General features: G+C 37.9%; 3 pseudogenes; 1 reads left to right on the top strand and 2 right to left on the bottom strand.

Moving 5' to 3' along the window:
• Positions 1-354: 354 nt before the first annotated feature.
• Positions 355-1,485, top strand: LOC100728518 (olfactory receptor 9G19-like; annotated as a pseudogene).
• Positions 1,486-3,626: 2,141 nt separating this feature from the next.
• Positions 3,627-6,741, bottom strand: LOC100728799 (olfactory receptor 9G4-like; annotated as a pseudogene).
• Positions 6,742-9,622: 2,881 nt separating this feature from the next.
• LOC100729074 (olfactory receptor 9G19-like) lies at positions 9,623-10,535 on the bottom strand (annotated as a pseudogene).
• Between the last annotated feature and the right edge of the window lie 4,702 nt (positions 10,536-15,237).

Raw genomic sequence — 15,237 nt, 5'->3', positions numbered from 1 at the left:
TTCCCAGTTTTCATGGGTCCAGAACAACTTGCCCATTACTAGCTAGAAATGGAAAAAGGGATTTTTTTCTCTGAATCTACATTCAATCAGCCTAATTAAGCATGAGTTCTTCATCTACTTTTACTACCCAGTTGCACAGAACATTAAGTTTAACATTATCTGGTGTTACGGTTTTATTTATTTATTAATAAATTTCTTCCTTCTAGAATACAGACTCTGTAGAATAAGGCTTCATCCTATCATCCTTGAAGCTCTATCTCAAGAGTCTAAAATGACACTGGAGGTAGATGCATGCCTTGAGAAAAAAGAGGACCTCTAAAGCCCTTTTAACTTGCCTGATATTAAATGTGTACCATGGTAATGAGTACATAAATGCTTAGGCAAGTTCCACACAACACCCATAGGAGGCACAATTCCACTTTATCCTTAACTACATCTCAGAGCCTAACAGAGAGCACACCCCTCCAACCCTGGAGGAACAATCAAATTCCTGTCTACTCCATCCCTAGGTGAACTCTGGGAGCCATAGAGAGGAGCAATCACATGGTGACTGACTTCATCCTGTTGGGCTTCACCACAGACCCCGTGATACAGCTAGTCCTGTTTGTGGTGTTCCTAGGCGTGTACTCTGTGACATTGCTGAGAAACAACATACCCATCATGCTGATCTGTAGTGATGCCCAGCTCCACACATTCTTGTACTTTTTCACTGGAAATCTGTCTTTTCTTGATCTTTTGTATTCTTCTGTCTATAACCCAAACATACTAGTGACCTGCTTCTCTGAGGACAAAAGTATTTCCTTTTGCAGATTGTGTGACCCAATTCTTCTTCTCTGCTGGGTTTTGCTACAGTTAGTGCTACCTGCTGGCCACCATGGCCTATGACCTCTATGTGGCCATCACGAACACCCTGCTCTGTGCTCAGGCAATGCCCAGGACACTGACATCTATCTGGTTGTGTTCTCCTATACTGGGGGCTTCCTCAGTGTAATAATCTTAACTAGTTACACATTCACTCTGGATTTCTGTGATGACTACATCATTGATGATTTTTTTTGTGATGTCCCACCCTGGTGAAGTTGGTGTATGATGTGAGAGACAGCTACCAGCCTGTGTTGTATTTCCTATTGCCCTGCAACGTCACTGCCCCCACCCTGCTCATCCTGGCCTCCTTCCTCTTCATCATTGCTGCCATCTTGAGGATCCACTCCACCCAGGGCTGCCTTAAGGCTTTCTCCATATTCTCCACCCACCTCGTCTCTGTCACCCTGTATTATAGCTCCATCCTCTACATCTACTTTTGCCCTAATTCCAGCTGCTCCCTTGTGAGGGACAAGGTGGTTTCCACCTTTTATACTATGCTGTTCCTCATGTTGAACCCCGTGATTCTACAGTCTGAGGAATAAAGAGGTGAAAGAAGCTCTGAAAAAACTCTTTATCGCAGGCTGGTGTCTGATTCATATCCATTCCTCCCATCGTTGCTAAGTGATAGCACACTACTTCAAGAGAATGGTTGGGAAGTTTATTATCAAAAAAATCAATTTCTATTAAATTAAATTCAACAAATATAATTATTTTGTAATAGTTTCTCTGTTCTGTTTTAGGTTGATTAAAGTATCATCTGTGGTATATATTATAGTCTTGCTTTAATATTGATATAGTTTTCAAAAGAATTTCTGGATTTAATGCAAAATAAAAAATATATACTTTCAGTATCTCAAAGCTTTAAATGACTTTCCCACTAAATATTGATCCATTTATTTCTTTCTACATAATGATTAATATAAGGATGTGATGAAGCCATACCACAGATCACTGACATTTGGAAACTGAATCATATATTAATCAATTACTTCTAGGTTTCCTATGTGACAGATTAATAAGGCCCATCAAGATATTTTTGATAGAAATAAACAGAGCACTTATGTATGATAAGATGTAAAATTAAAGAGAAATCTTCAGGTAAAACAAGTGGTTCACTGTCTACTACTCTTCCTATGTGGGTTATTTTAACAAAATTTTGTTAACATTCTCTGGTCATTAATTGTAATGCTCTTTCAATAACAAGATTCTAAACTTTGAACTAAAAACTCTTCACTTGTGAAACTTAATCTTTCACCTGCACTCTTACAAAACATTAAAGATATCAATTGTACTTTGAAAATTGAGCTATAAGGCCTTTTTTCATAGTTCAAATGTTTAAAAATAGTTCAACTAGTTTCAAAATAGTTTCATAGTCCAAAATGATTTTAAAAACACCAGCATGGCTCTAGAATGTGTTCCGTCCCCTGCAAAATGTGGTAGAGGATTCCCAAGAGCCATGGAAGAGAAGTCTCCAAGGCAGTACCATAAATCATCCTACACATGCCCTAATGGAACTCCAAGATTTGCTAAATGCCAGGGTGAACAGCCCACAGGATTTATTAGATTAGCAATATGTTACTGCAAAGGATAACAAGGCAAGCGATGTTCAATCTTGTTTTGTCCTGCACTGTGGGGATAGGGGACCCAGCATACAGAGTTTAAGTGTTAGGGTATCAGTGCCTTAGTGATATCTAAGGCTTTGATTGGTCCAAGCCCACAGGGAAAAACGTGATGCTTTCTGTCATTTGGCCAGTTCAGAGGGACATACAAAGGAAGTATGGGCTCCTATAATGAGGATTTTTTTCTTGCTGTTCATAATCTGTTTCATTCAATTCGGTGGTGCTGTTTCCCCGCCTAGGGGTCACAATGATGTGCAGCCCCAGGGAACGGACCCTGAGGACATGTTTGCCTTTGAGAGTAGTGATGCATAATCCTGAGGCATACATGTTCCATGGATTTTAACCATACTTGTTCTTATTACCAGTTGTCATTTTGCAATCCCACCACTCTTGAGCACTTTCCCTAATATCACAGTGATGCAGGAAACACAGCTCTGCAAAGATAGCTTGTTCTCAGGTCTTATTGTAGAACTAACTTTCCCACTTAATTGGATGAATATGTAAAAGAATGATTTTTGAACTGTTTGGTAAAACCAAGCATAGCTTTTTAAGAAATGAAAACTCTCTCAAAGTTGATGCATGAATCTGCACTCCCATAAGAAATGAAAGTTTCTCTTAATCCATATTCTCATCAGAAATTGTCTACTCATCAGAAATAATCTACTTTTGAAATCTATAATTCATTAATAAAAATGATGTTGAACATCAAAAAAAGCTCCTAGACACATACAACAATTGGAACATGATGGAGGATGTTTGAGGGAAAATCTTACTGAAAATAAATATTTAATATTTTGAGAAAATTTCAAAGCACTTTGTTATTCCTAATTTCACACAATAAAGACCTTTCACCAAACATCAGTATCAAGCTGTAAAACTATGTACTTTCTTCTGAGTTCTCCCAGTGATAGCTTCCAGAATGAGTTTCATGAAATCTTGTACTACAAAGAAGCAAAATAACATATTACAGCACATCAAATGACCCCCAGCACTGTAAGATTAAAAGAGCTCATGTCACAGCAAATAATGACCACAAAAAGCAGTTTGTTCAACATTTCATTTTTAAAATACAACTTATTACAATAGAAGGAAATATATTAGTTGGAAAATAGAGTAACAGTATTCAGCAAGAAACAATAACCCTCATTCCTGTGGTCGGATGGTCTGTATTGCTTTCCTGAAGGCTTCTTTGACATCTTTGTTTCTCAGGCCGTAGATGAGGGGATTGAGCAGCAGGTTGACCATGCTGTAGAACAGGGCAGTCACTTGGTCCTTCTCCAGGGAGTAGCTGGAGCTGGGACTTGAATACATGAAGAGTAGGGATTGGTAGAAGAGCATGACAGAGACCAGGTGGGAGGCGCAATTGGAGAAAGCCTTGTGCCTCCGTGATCCTGCTGGGATCTTCAGGATAGCCAGGAGGATGTTGAGATAGGAGGTGCAGATGGCAAGCAGGCAGGAGAGGACTGTGAACCCCACCACATCTAGTAGGACTTTTTCATAGACCTTTGTGTCTGTGCAGGACATTTTTACCAATGGTGGAGCACTGCAGAAAAAGTGGTCAAAGATGTTTTTATCACAGAAACACAGTCAGAAAGTGTTGACAGTGTGGGCTATGGCATTCAGAAACCCTCCTATGTAGGAGCCAGCGACAAGTCCAGTGCAGAGAGAGGAGGACATGGTGCTTGATATAGCAGTGGGCTGCAGATCGTCAAGCAGCTGTCGTAGGCCATGGCGGTCAGCAGGTAGCACTCAGTGTAGGCCACAATGCAGGAGAAGACCAACTGAGCCCCGCATCCAGCCAAGGAAAGGCATTTATCTTTAGAAACACGACTGGATAGGATTTGGGGAGTGTACACGGGAGTGTACCAGAAGTACAAAAACGACAAACTGCCGATGAAAAAGTACGTAAGTGTGTGTAGCCGGGAGTCAATACAGATTGAGATAACCAGGGTCAGGTTTCCTGGCAAGTTTTCCAAGTAGACAGCTAGAATTATCCCAAAGATGACCAGCTGCCAGCAGGGGTCTGCTGAGATCCCCACCAATATGAATTCGATCAGGCAAGTGTGATTTCCCAGTCCATGTTCACTGAGAAAAACCTGATTATCACCACTGCAAAAAAAGCTAACACTAGTTTTTCTATTGAAATAAGAAAGTAGGTCTATTACTTAATTAGTGATTACTAGGAAGTTTGGGAAATACTATTACTTATAATTTGGCATTATAGAACTTCACATTGGAACTTGGGAAGACGACAGGATTTAGGGTGAAAATGATTCTAAAATTATGGAATCAATTTATCAGCTTTAATGTAGAAAGTCTCTTATTCTCTCGTAAGACCGATGAGACAGATGAAATGACTAATAATTTCTTGACAGATCATGTGATTGACTAAACAGCAAATATTGGAAAACTTTAAGGTTACCTCTGATTTGTGACGCACACCCAGAAAATTTCAGTGTCCTTACATAAGCTGAGCATTTCTTGTCTGAAGCTGTTATAACAATGTAGTGTCTTAAACTTCCTATTGAAACAAGTAGAGAGAGACAAATCTGACTGATCATCTATCAGTCTCCATGCTACCCTCATATTTAATTAACCCACTTGGTTCTTGTTACAACTCTGTACCGTAGGACTGAGGGTTACACATTTCATAACAGAGAAAGAGAGTGAAGGACAGAGTTCAAGTAAGCAAAGTCACAGAGCTGTTCAACTACAGACCTGGTACTGAAACTGAGTCTCTGAATTACTATGAGTGTGTGTTTACAAATGGGGATACAGGCAGGAAAGAGCAACTTCAACTGTGCCGTTACACAAAGAGGTGACTGTAGGTCATGATAATCTACTGCGTAGTTCAAAATGCTAGAAGAAGGGATCTTCAATGTGTTCCTGTAAAGAAATTACAAATATTTGAGGAGATCGATATAGTTTAAACAACATACAATACCTGCATGCATAGAAACATCACATGGTAACCCATAACTGTGTGCAATTTAAGCATATATATGTATATATATAATTTAATTTTTAAAATAAATATAAGGAGACAAAAATAAAACAAGATGGTCATAGTAAAACAAAATAGTAAGCGGATCCCATTACTTGATAATTCTGTCATTTTAGAAAAATGTTTTAACCTGCAAACATACAAGTCTTCACATGCAAAATGGTAAGAAAATCCCAGTATTACATAGGTGCACAAATAATATAGTGAACAAGTAGGGTAGCTGTGAAATGGTAGCTAATTTAAATCTGAGGAAAATACATTTATAAATACTGAGTTTACATAAAAATAATAAAGTCAAGTTTCTGCAAATAAGCAATTGAAGTCAGGACAGTGGTATCACTAAGAATATTATTAAAATCGAGAACCTTAATATCTATGTCACCCAGTACCATAATACAAAAATAAGACTGGTTTAGAAGTGCAAAGCTCATTGGCCTGGGGTCAAAGCATCGTGTAACAGTTACATCAACCTGACACCAAACACATGTGTGAATTAGGAAATTCATCTCCATTCTCAGGAGTGTATTTCCTCCAAAATGGTTAGTCCATTTCCCAGTAGCAATCAGTTATGATTCCAGTTAGTTAACATTTCTGAAATCAGCAGGACACTATAGAGGACCTTGCTTGCCATAATAAAATGTTCTACAGCATATTAAAAATCTCTTTATTCCATGTATCTTTGAATACATGGGAAGCAGAAAAGACAATTACATTTGTATTTTCTCCTCAAGATTTGCATTCCCATTCTTGCTTCCCTAAAAAAAAAATCCATTTTCTAACCCCTTTATTCCTTTATGTCTCCATAAGAAAATAACTAATGACTGAAAGGTAAGAAATTAAGTAGCTCTCTGGGAACTAGTAAAACACAAGTCTCTCCAGTACCCACATAGTGCACATAAGTAAACAGAATTTTAGAGGGCTTTATCAGTGGATTTTCTGTTTAGGCTTCTTAGACTGAAAATCTTCTCTCATAGAATTTTTTTATTTCCAGTGGTAACAATGCTAATAAGAGATTAAGGACAGATATAAATATTTAAACTTAATATGCTTGGAGCTAAATGGTTAATTTTCACTTTCAAATTTGATCTATATATTCCTTCTCCATATCAGTTCATGAAATCCTTGCCTTTTTTTCCTGAATTCAAAAATTTAGAATCAGTTTGTTCCTATCCTCTACTCTATACTTTTCATTCTCTCAGAATCAAAACATAATACCCTTTCCTTTAGCCTTGCCACTCCCATTACCTCTACCATTACTACTGTGGCTCAAGACACCACCGTTTTCACCAAGCGGACTGAATTCACCATGTAACTGGTCTGCATCCTCATGCCTTCCAGCACATTGTGGACAGAGTAGCCAGTATAGTCCAGTAAGTCAATGAGGCACCATAACTCCTGTACTTACAACCTTGTAGAGACACTTAATTTATCACAGAGCACACACACACACACACACACACACACACACACACACACACCCCTTGCAATTATATACAGCTCACCCCTCTCTAAAACACATTATCTCCTAAAACTCAGCCTATTCTCCTGGTCCTTCATTGTGCTCCTATATTGGTGATTTTCCTACCTCCCCAAATATGCATCTGTCTATAACCAGTCTATTCCTTCTCCCTGGAACACTATTCTACAGAAACCTGCATATTTCACCTCTTATGGGTCCTTTTCATATGTATTTGCTAGGGATCATATTAATCACTTATTTTTTAAAAGATTCCATGCCCATTTCTAACCAATAATCTGCACCCTTCTGACTCTACACAGATCCTGTTCTATTATGCTGTATTTCTAGCTCTTGCATTCTAATTTACATCATACACTAACTCTTATTTTTCATATTTAACACCTCTGTCTCCCTATCAATACACATCATCCATAAGGGAAAAAAGTCTATTTACTGCTGTATTCTAGCATCACAAACAATCCCTAGCAAGGTAATAGTGTCTAGTATATATTGAGAGAATGTCTAATTAATTACCTCTGCATATTGAACCTGTTTTTCCTGATGGAGTGTCTACTTCTCATATCACTTAAAATTCTCAGAAAAACAAACTGCACTTTCCTGGCACAGTACATGGTGCTGCAATAGGAAGGATGAATACATAAAAGGTAAGACTCACTCCTGAGACCTGAATCCACCTGGAGTTTACAGTAAACTGTTGATTATATGTGAATATGAGATAAAAGGCACAGACAATGTCCCAACCACGCATGCTAAACCATTGCACATGGAGAGCACTGTGCCTGGGAGCATCTCTGCAAAGGATGTGTTTCTCTGGCATCTAAAAAATATACCACTGGAGGGAATCTGAGTTAGAATGGAGCCTGTGCCCGCATGCGTGTGTGCATGTGTGTGTGTGTGTCTGTGTGTGTGTCTGTGTGCGTGTCTGTGTATGTGTGCAGTCACATCTCCAGTGTTGGCATGACTATGATCACCTGACAACCACGCCACACTGCGTTCCCCTTCTAAGTCCAGCTGCAGGCATAGCAAGGCCAAACCACTCAACTGCCCTTGGTCTTCAACGCTTATGTCTGGTCAGCAGCACCAGTTTCAGGACGTGGCACTGTCCATCCTTTGTGGTAGTTGCTGTACCGAACTTGGGGGACTCAATATACATGTTTCCTCAGTAGCCCTTTGAGACCTCTTCCACACAGCACCCAGAAATATGTAACTCTGACTCCAAGGACACAATTAAGAGTTTGCATGGAGTATGGGAATGCATAATATACTAACTAGGATATGATCAAATGAGCAGGATCTTATTAAAAGTTGACATTTTAATGGCTCTATGTCACAATACAATCATTAAATGTGTTTGGTAACAGAATTTCTCTGATCTGTACTATTGAGAGTTTTCTATAATTTTTTCAGTGATGAATGCTCTTCTCTCTGCCTAAAATGGCCTTCCCTGACTCTCTCACTGGACAGACCCTGCGCTTCCCTGGTGTTAAAACTGAATCTGGTCTCACTGAAACGCATGCTCATGTCCAAGACCTGCGACGTGACTGCAGATGGAGATCGGGCTTAGGGCAATATGATTAAACTAAACACAGCATTTAGTGGGGGCCTATCCCCCACCCTGCTTGCCTGTTTGCCAAGAATATTCTAAGATACAAGTGCACTCGGGTGTAAGGCCATAGAGGAAAGGGCATGCTGGACCTCTGTAGCCTGGCAGCCATCTGTGAATCAAAGAGAAAGGCCATGAGAGAAACAGTCTCATGAGGGCTTTGAACTTGGACATCTGGCCTGTGTAGGTGTGGAAAAAATACTTTTCTCTTTTACACCACCTGCCATGCAGCATTGCACTAGGAAAGTCCTGCAAACCGGGACACCAGGTTATTAAGAGTGGAGCCACTTTAAGTTGACACAGACTCGTGTTTTACACACAAAAGTCTATTGAGATTAAGAAATGTGATAAATCACAATGACATAGTCTCTTTATTTTAAACTTCTGCATAAAACTGAAAAAAAGAAACAAACATTTACAGGACCTTAGTTGTTACCAATCCCTGCTTCACCAAGTAAGGATTTCCCTTCTGAATTTTCCTCTGCATGTAAAGTTTTTGTGCAGCCTCATTCATTCTGTCTCTACTTGTGCATCTCTTCCTGTGTTTGAGGTCACTTATATCTTCCTTCCCTCCTCACATCACTGACTTACTGTTTCTAGGATCTTCTAATATTTTTGTGTGGGGAGAGAAGGGAGAATACTCTTTCATTAGAAGTCTACAGTGACTCTAAGTAATATTTGCTCCCTATTTCATCTATTGGAGAGGAAACCTGTTATCTTGCATTATAAAAGAAGCAGAAATCAGAACAATGTGATTTTTCTCTTATGAGAAACCAAGATATAAATTAATTAAAGAGCAAAATAAAAGAAAGACTGCAGGGAACAGGGAGGCAGACCTTTTGCAGGAATGGAAGAAAATTTGAGACAAACAAGGCATAACGTGATTGAAAAAAATCAAGAACTCAGTTCTCCAAAATGTAACTATTATGAACCAAACATACATGCAGACTACTATCTCCACAAAAAGGATTGTTTTCCTTTCTTTCAGAAAGTCTAGGCTACTGACAAGGATATAGTGATAACCTGCTGTAATATACTTAAGAAAACTTAGCTCAAACTGGAATTTTCGACAGGGTCTCTTTGACATCTTTATTTCTCTAGCTGTAGATCAAGGGATTCAACATGGGGATGACCACAGTGTAGAACACCGACACTACTTTGTCCTGCTCCAGGGCATAGCTGGTGCTAGGCCAGGAGTAGCTGAAGAGGATGGAGCAGTAGTACAGGATGACAGCTGCCAGGTGGGAGCCGCATGTGGAGAAGGCCTTGAGGCGGCCTGTGGTGGAGCGGATCTTCAGGATGGCCACGACAATGGAGAGGAGGGAGGTGAGGATGAACCTGGGAAGGGTGACGATGTTGGAGGTCAGGATGAAGTACAGCACAGCCTGATAGCTCGCCTCCATGTCACACACCAACCTGACAAGTGGGGGGAGATTGCAGAAGAAATCATTGATATCACTGTCACCACAGAAGCCCAGGGTGAAAGTCTCACTAATGATGATAATGGAGTTTACAAAGCCACCCAGGTAGGAAGCTGTGACAAGACTGACACACAACTCTGGGGACATGTCCTGGGGATAGAGCAGGGGGTTGGCTCTATTCTAGTCATAGGTCATGGTGGCCAGCAGGTAGCACTCAGTGTAGGCCAGCCCTGCGGAGAAGAAGAACTGGACCACACAGTCTGCAAAGGAGATACGTTCGTCATCAGAGACACAGGTCATCAGGATTTTAGGGGAGTAGATAGAAACATACCAGAGGTCCAGGAAGGATAGATTCCTAATAAAGAAGTACATGGGTGTGTGGCTTTGAGGGTCAGTACAGATCAGGGACATCAGGGTGAGATTTCCCAAGAGGCTGAGAAGATAAATTATGAGGAAGGTGAAAAAGCACCAGCTGGAGCCCCACATCTGCTATGAACCCTAAGAAGATGAACTTCTGAACCTCAGTGCAATTTCCCTCACCCATGATTGTGGGTGTCAGAGATCTTTTCTCTGAAGAAATTAGAACACACAGCCTAATTTAAAACATCACATTAGGGTTGTCCCCACAGTTTGTCTTTCTGCACAACTGAAAACACCCACGTGATTCATCGATGCTGTTTACTATGAGATGTGTCTATGCTGAATTGAGAATGATTCCTTTGTGACAGACAGGAAGCCCAGTCCTGAGCTAACTCAGAGGTTCACTGTTAAACATGTAACATGGTAAGTGTCACCTATCAGTCCAATTTCTCCTCCATTTTTATGATATGCAGACTTTGTATGTTTTTTAAATTTTTTATTCTTTAACATTTGAAGACATTTATAGGCACAATTCAGAAACAACTTCTGGGAGAGATCACTTTAGCTTTTCCTGTTATTTGGTTTAGAGATAGTGATCTCTTGGCCTAACTGAAAAGTATTCTGGAAATAAGGCCCACCAAAGCACTATGAAGTCTGAGCCTAACATAATTTAAATACAGAGGACTTCTGAAATTAAAGCAGTTGATGGCAAAATTTGACAAGAATGTAACTTTTTTGGTGGTTTTCTCTTCTAAGGCAACAAAGGAATACTTTACAAGGAAATAGACGAATCAGAAAGCTACTTGGAAAGTAAGATCATATCTAGAAGTTATATTTTTAATAACACTGAATGTTTGTGATTTTTACTTTCATGAAAACCTCTTTTCCTCTCTTGAGGGAAAAACAAGCCTCCTAGTGCCTGTCTGGGGTAGGCTTGTGAAGGATGCCAATGCTTCCTATGTCTCTAACCTCCTGATCCTTCTTTGCAACCAGGTGAGAGACAAGTCCCAGTGTGACCCAGGTGGAATCCACAAACTTCTCTAAAAATACAGAGCTGTCAAGAAGGGCAGGACTTTACTATCTGTCATTCCAGATACTGGGGAGAATACCAAGTGTGAATGCTGAGAGAATTAAACAAAGGTTAATGAGTGATGAATAATCCAATAGAAAAACATAACACATACAGTTGAAATACAAGACCATCTCTTATATATGCTAAAAGAGGGAATACAAAAGCATAAAGAGATAATGTTGGGTGGATCAATTATGTGCAATCTACTTAATTATCAAATAAACCCATGAGTTTCAAAAATTTTGACCTTAGTACACCTTATAATATTCAGAGTCTACCAAGTATATATATTTACACACATCAGAAAAAAATTTGTATAAACATTTTACCACTAAATTTAATCAGACATCGTGAGATTAAAACGAGTTAACACTGGTAGCACAATTACTAGAGGTGCTCAAAGTGGAGATTACTAGCTTCTAGATATTTATTAGGCAAATTGCTCCTGAGGTAACCTTGGTCCTTCAGACTACTACTCACACATATTCAGCTTATTCTCTAAAGACCAGCAGTGCAGTGGGTTTCCTGTGCTGTATGACATCCTCTAGGGTCCCCCATAAGAGTAACAGTATCTGTGGAGAAAATATAATATTGTTTTTCTTTTCCTGAAGTATGTATTCATTTTTGGTGGACTCTGCATTAGTGAAAATCTCTACAAAATTTTGTCTAATGTGAGCTATAGTTGTCAATATTTTTCATATCAGAAATAAATCTAAACATTTTAATGTTTTCTACTCTTTAAAGATAATAATAAAGTGCTGGGGATTTAGCTCAGTAGAGTAAGTGCCTGCCTGGCAAGCATAAGGTTCAATCCCTGGTACCAAAAATTTTTTAAAACAAATAATAATAAACCTATTACATGTTAGCATAACTAAAAGATTAATAAATTATATAACACTATGTCTAAACCAAAATATATAATGACCATAGTAATACAGTTTTATATGTTTTCAATTTTTAAAATATCTAGCTTAATCTACAACAAGTAAAATTCTCTTTTTTTATTTAAAGAAAAAACAAAACAGTAAAAGGGTGCAAGTAATACAGAATTTCAAAAAAAAACAGTAAGAGATCACTATTAAAACGTTACATATTGTCATCTTAAGAAATAGTTGATCAAGTTACAAAATTAAGCATACAAAGTGGACATTCAAATGGTGAGACTACAAATAGTTGTGTTCAAAGATCCAACAAAAACTCAGTAATATAGTTATCTATCTTATACACTTAAATATACATGCAGTTATATCTTTTAGAGCACTTTCTTTTCCTCTCTTTTTTACAATAACATTTATACATTTTGGGTTTTATTACTTCTGCAGTTCTTATTACTTTTTTTTGGAAGAAAAAAAACCAAATGTGACAAAACAAAGCAGCCAGTCAAACCAAAGGATGGACATAGTAGATGATGTAAAAACAGAATACAAGGTAATTAACAATGGTTACAACAATGCCTATTGTTACCTTAAAAAGAATTAACTATATCATCAGGTATAATAAAATTGAACAAAACAGTACAAAACAAAACCAATAAAACCTAAACATTGGAGACATTACTGAACTTCAAAAGAAGATAATAGTCAAACCAGAATGGGCATCATAATGAATCTTATTGCCTTCGAAGTAGTTGCCTATACCCTCAAACTTGATACTATCAAACAGAACAGAATAGAGCAAAATCAGTCAAAACAAGATGGTGAGTGCCATACACGGCTTTAAATCGAGTTTATAGGAAATCAAAAAGTTACTATAATATATCCTGCTAATTTTTTTATTTTTCCCTTAATTAAAGTAACGATAATAATAAATAAATAAAGTTTAAAAAGGGGGGAGATTGAGATAAAAGAGGACATAATAACATAATAATACAGCTCAGAACAGAACAATATAAGCAACATATTGTTTCACCACAAGATAACCCGACTTAATAATAGTTACAGTTGTCTCTTTCCTTGAAATATTTGAGTATAATTTCTACACTATGGCATCAAACATAACAAGACAGTGTGAAACCATTCAGGAGGATGAAAGTATTACAGGGTATTTAGAACCAGCTAATGGAAAATGAACAATGGTTTCTCTATTATCTCTTTGCCTATAAAAAATTTTGTTTATACTATCACATATAATAAAATTCAGTAAGATACAACATAATAAAAGCAATGGAGACAGAAGAACAACAGTTTGATTGGACTTCAAAACAAGATGATATTAAATCACCACTAACTATTATGATGTCTTGTTTTCTTCAAAACAGCTGTTCATATCATCACAGACAATATCAAACAGCCCAGAATAAAACCATTCCAATTAGTGAGTAAGAACTTTATAAAGCTTCAAAGCCATATAATGGTGAGTCATGATTACATCATACTTTTATGTATTTGTATCATTTCTTACACTAGAGAAACTATTTGGTATTCATATATGCGAGTTTGATTTATTTCACTTATGAGTATGGTCTCAAGCTTCATCCATTGATTTATAAATATCTCAATGTGATCATTCTTTATAGCTGAGTAGTACTCCATTGTATAAAAATACCACACTTTTTTACCCATTCCTCAGTTGATAGACACTTAGGTTTTTTCCAAAATCTGGCTATTACAAACTGTGCTGCTATAAACATGGGTGTACATATATCACTGTGGTATGATGTTTTCAGTTCTTCTGGAAATATGCCTAGAAGTGGAATAGCTGGAACAAATGGGACTTCCAATCCCAGCTTTTTGAGAAATCTCCAGACTGACCTCCACAACGATTGTACCACTCTACACTCCCATAGCCTCTCCAGCATTTGTTGTTGGTGGTTTTCTTGATCCTGGTCATTCTTTCAGGAGTGAGATGGAATCTCAGTGTGGTTTTAATTTGCATTTCTCTAATGAGTAGTGATGATGAACATTTCTTCATGTATTTATTGGCCATTTGTATTTCTTCATCTGAGAAGTGTGTATTCATCTCAGATCCCCATTTTTGGATAGGAAAAATAAATATTGTGAAAATGGCCATTCTCCCCCAAACTGCTGTACAGATTCAATGCAATCCCAATAAAAATACCATCAACATACCTCATAGATCTTCAGAAATCAATCTGAAAATTCATTTGGAGTGAGAAGAGACCTGGAATAGCAAAGACAGTTCTAAGCAGCAAAGTCAAGGCAGGAGGCATCACCATCCATGACTTGAAGTTATACTACAAAGCAACAGTAGTAAAATCAACATGGTACTGGAATCAAAACAGAGCTGAAGATCAATGATTAGAATATACAACCACAACTACAAACACACTGAACCACCTTATTTTTGATAAAGGGGCCAAACATGTTCACTGGAAAAATGACAGTCTCTTTAATAAATGGTGTTGGAAATACTGGATCTCCATGTGCCCAAACTAAAACTATACTCATGCCTATTGCCATGTACTAAATTAAAATCAAAATGGATCAAAGATCTGAATATTAAAACAGAAATACTAAATCTATTGGAAGACAAATTGGGTAAAAACGTTGAAGACATGGGGATAGGTAGAGAACTCATGAACAGAACTCAAACCACACGGGAAATACTTCCCAGAATCAAAAACTGGGATCATCTCTTATTAAAAAGTTTTTGCATGTCAAAAGAACTCTCCAGCCTAGTAAAAAGAAAACCCACAAACTGGGAAAAAATCTTAGTGAACTGTCCCTCAGGCAAAGAACTTCTGTCTAAAATATAAAGAATTAAAAAAAAATCAGATCCCTAAAATTCAAAGATCCAAAATAAGTGAAATTCTCACATGTTCTTGTACATTCAGTTTACTGAGGTTGTTTTGGTT

The sequence above is a fragment of the Cavia porcellus genome, unplaced genomic scaffold (genome assembly GCF_034190915.1).
Source record: "Cavia porcellus strain 051 isolate PalLab524CR breed Dunkin Hartley unplaced genomic scaffold, mCavPor4.1 scaffold_5, whole genome shotgun sequence".
Lineage (NCBI taxonomy): Eukaryota > Metazoa > Chordata > Mammalia > Rodentia > Caviidae > Cavia > Cavia porcellus.
The sequence above is the reverse complement of the archived record's forward strand: the minus strand, read 5'-3'. Positions and strand labels throughout refer to the sequence as shown.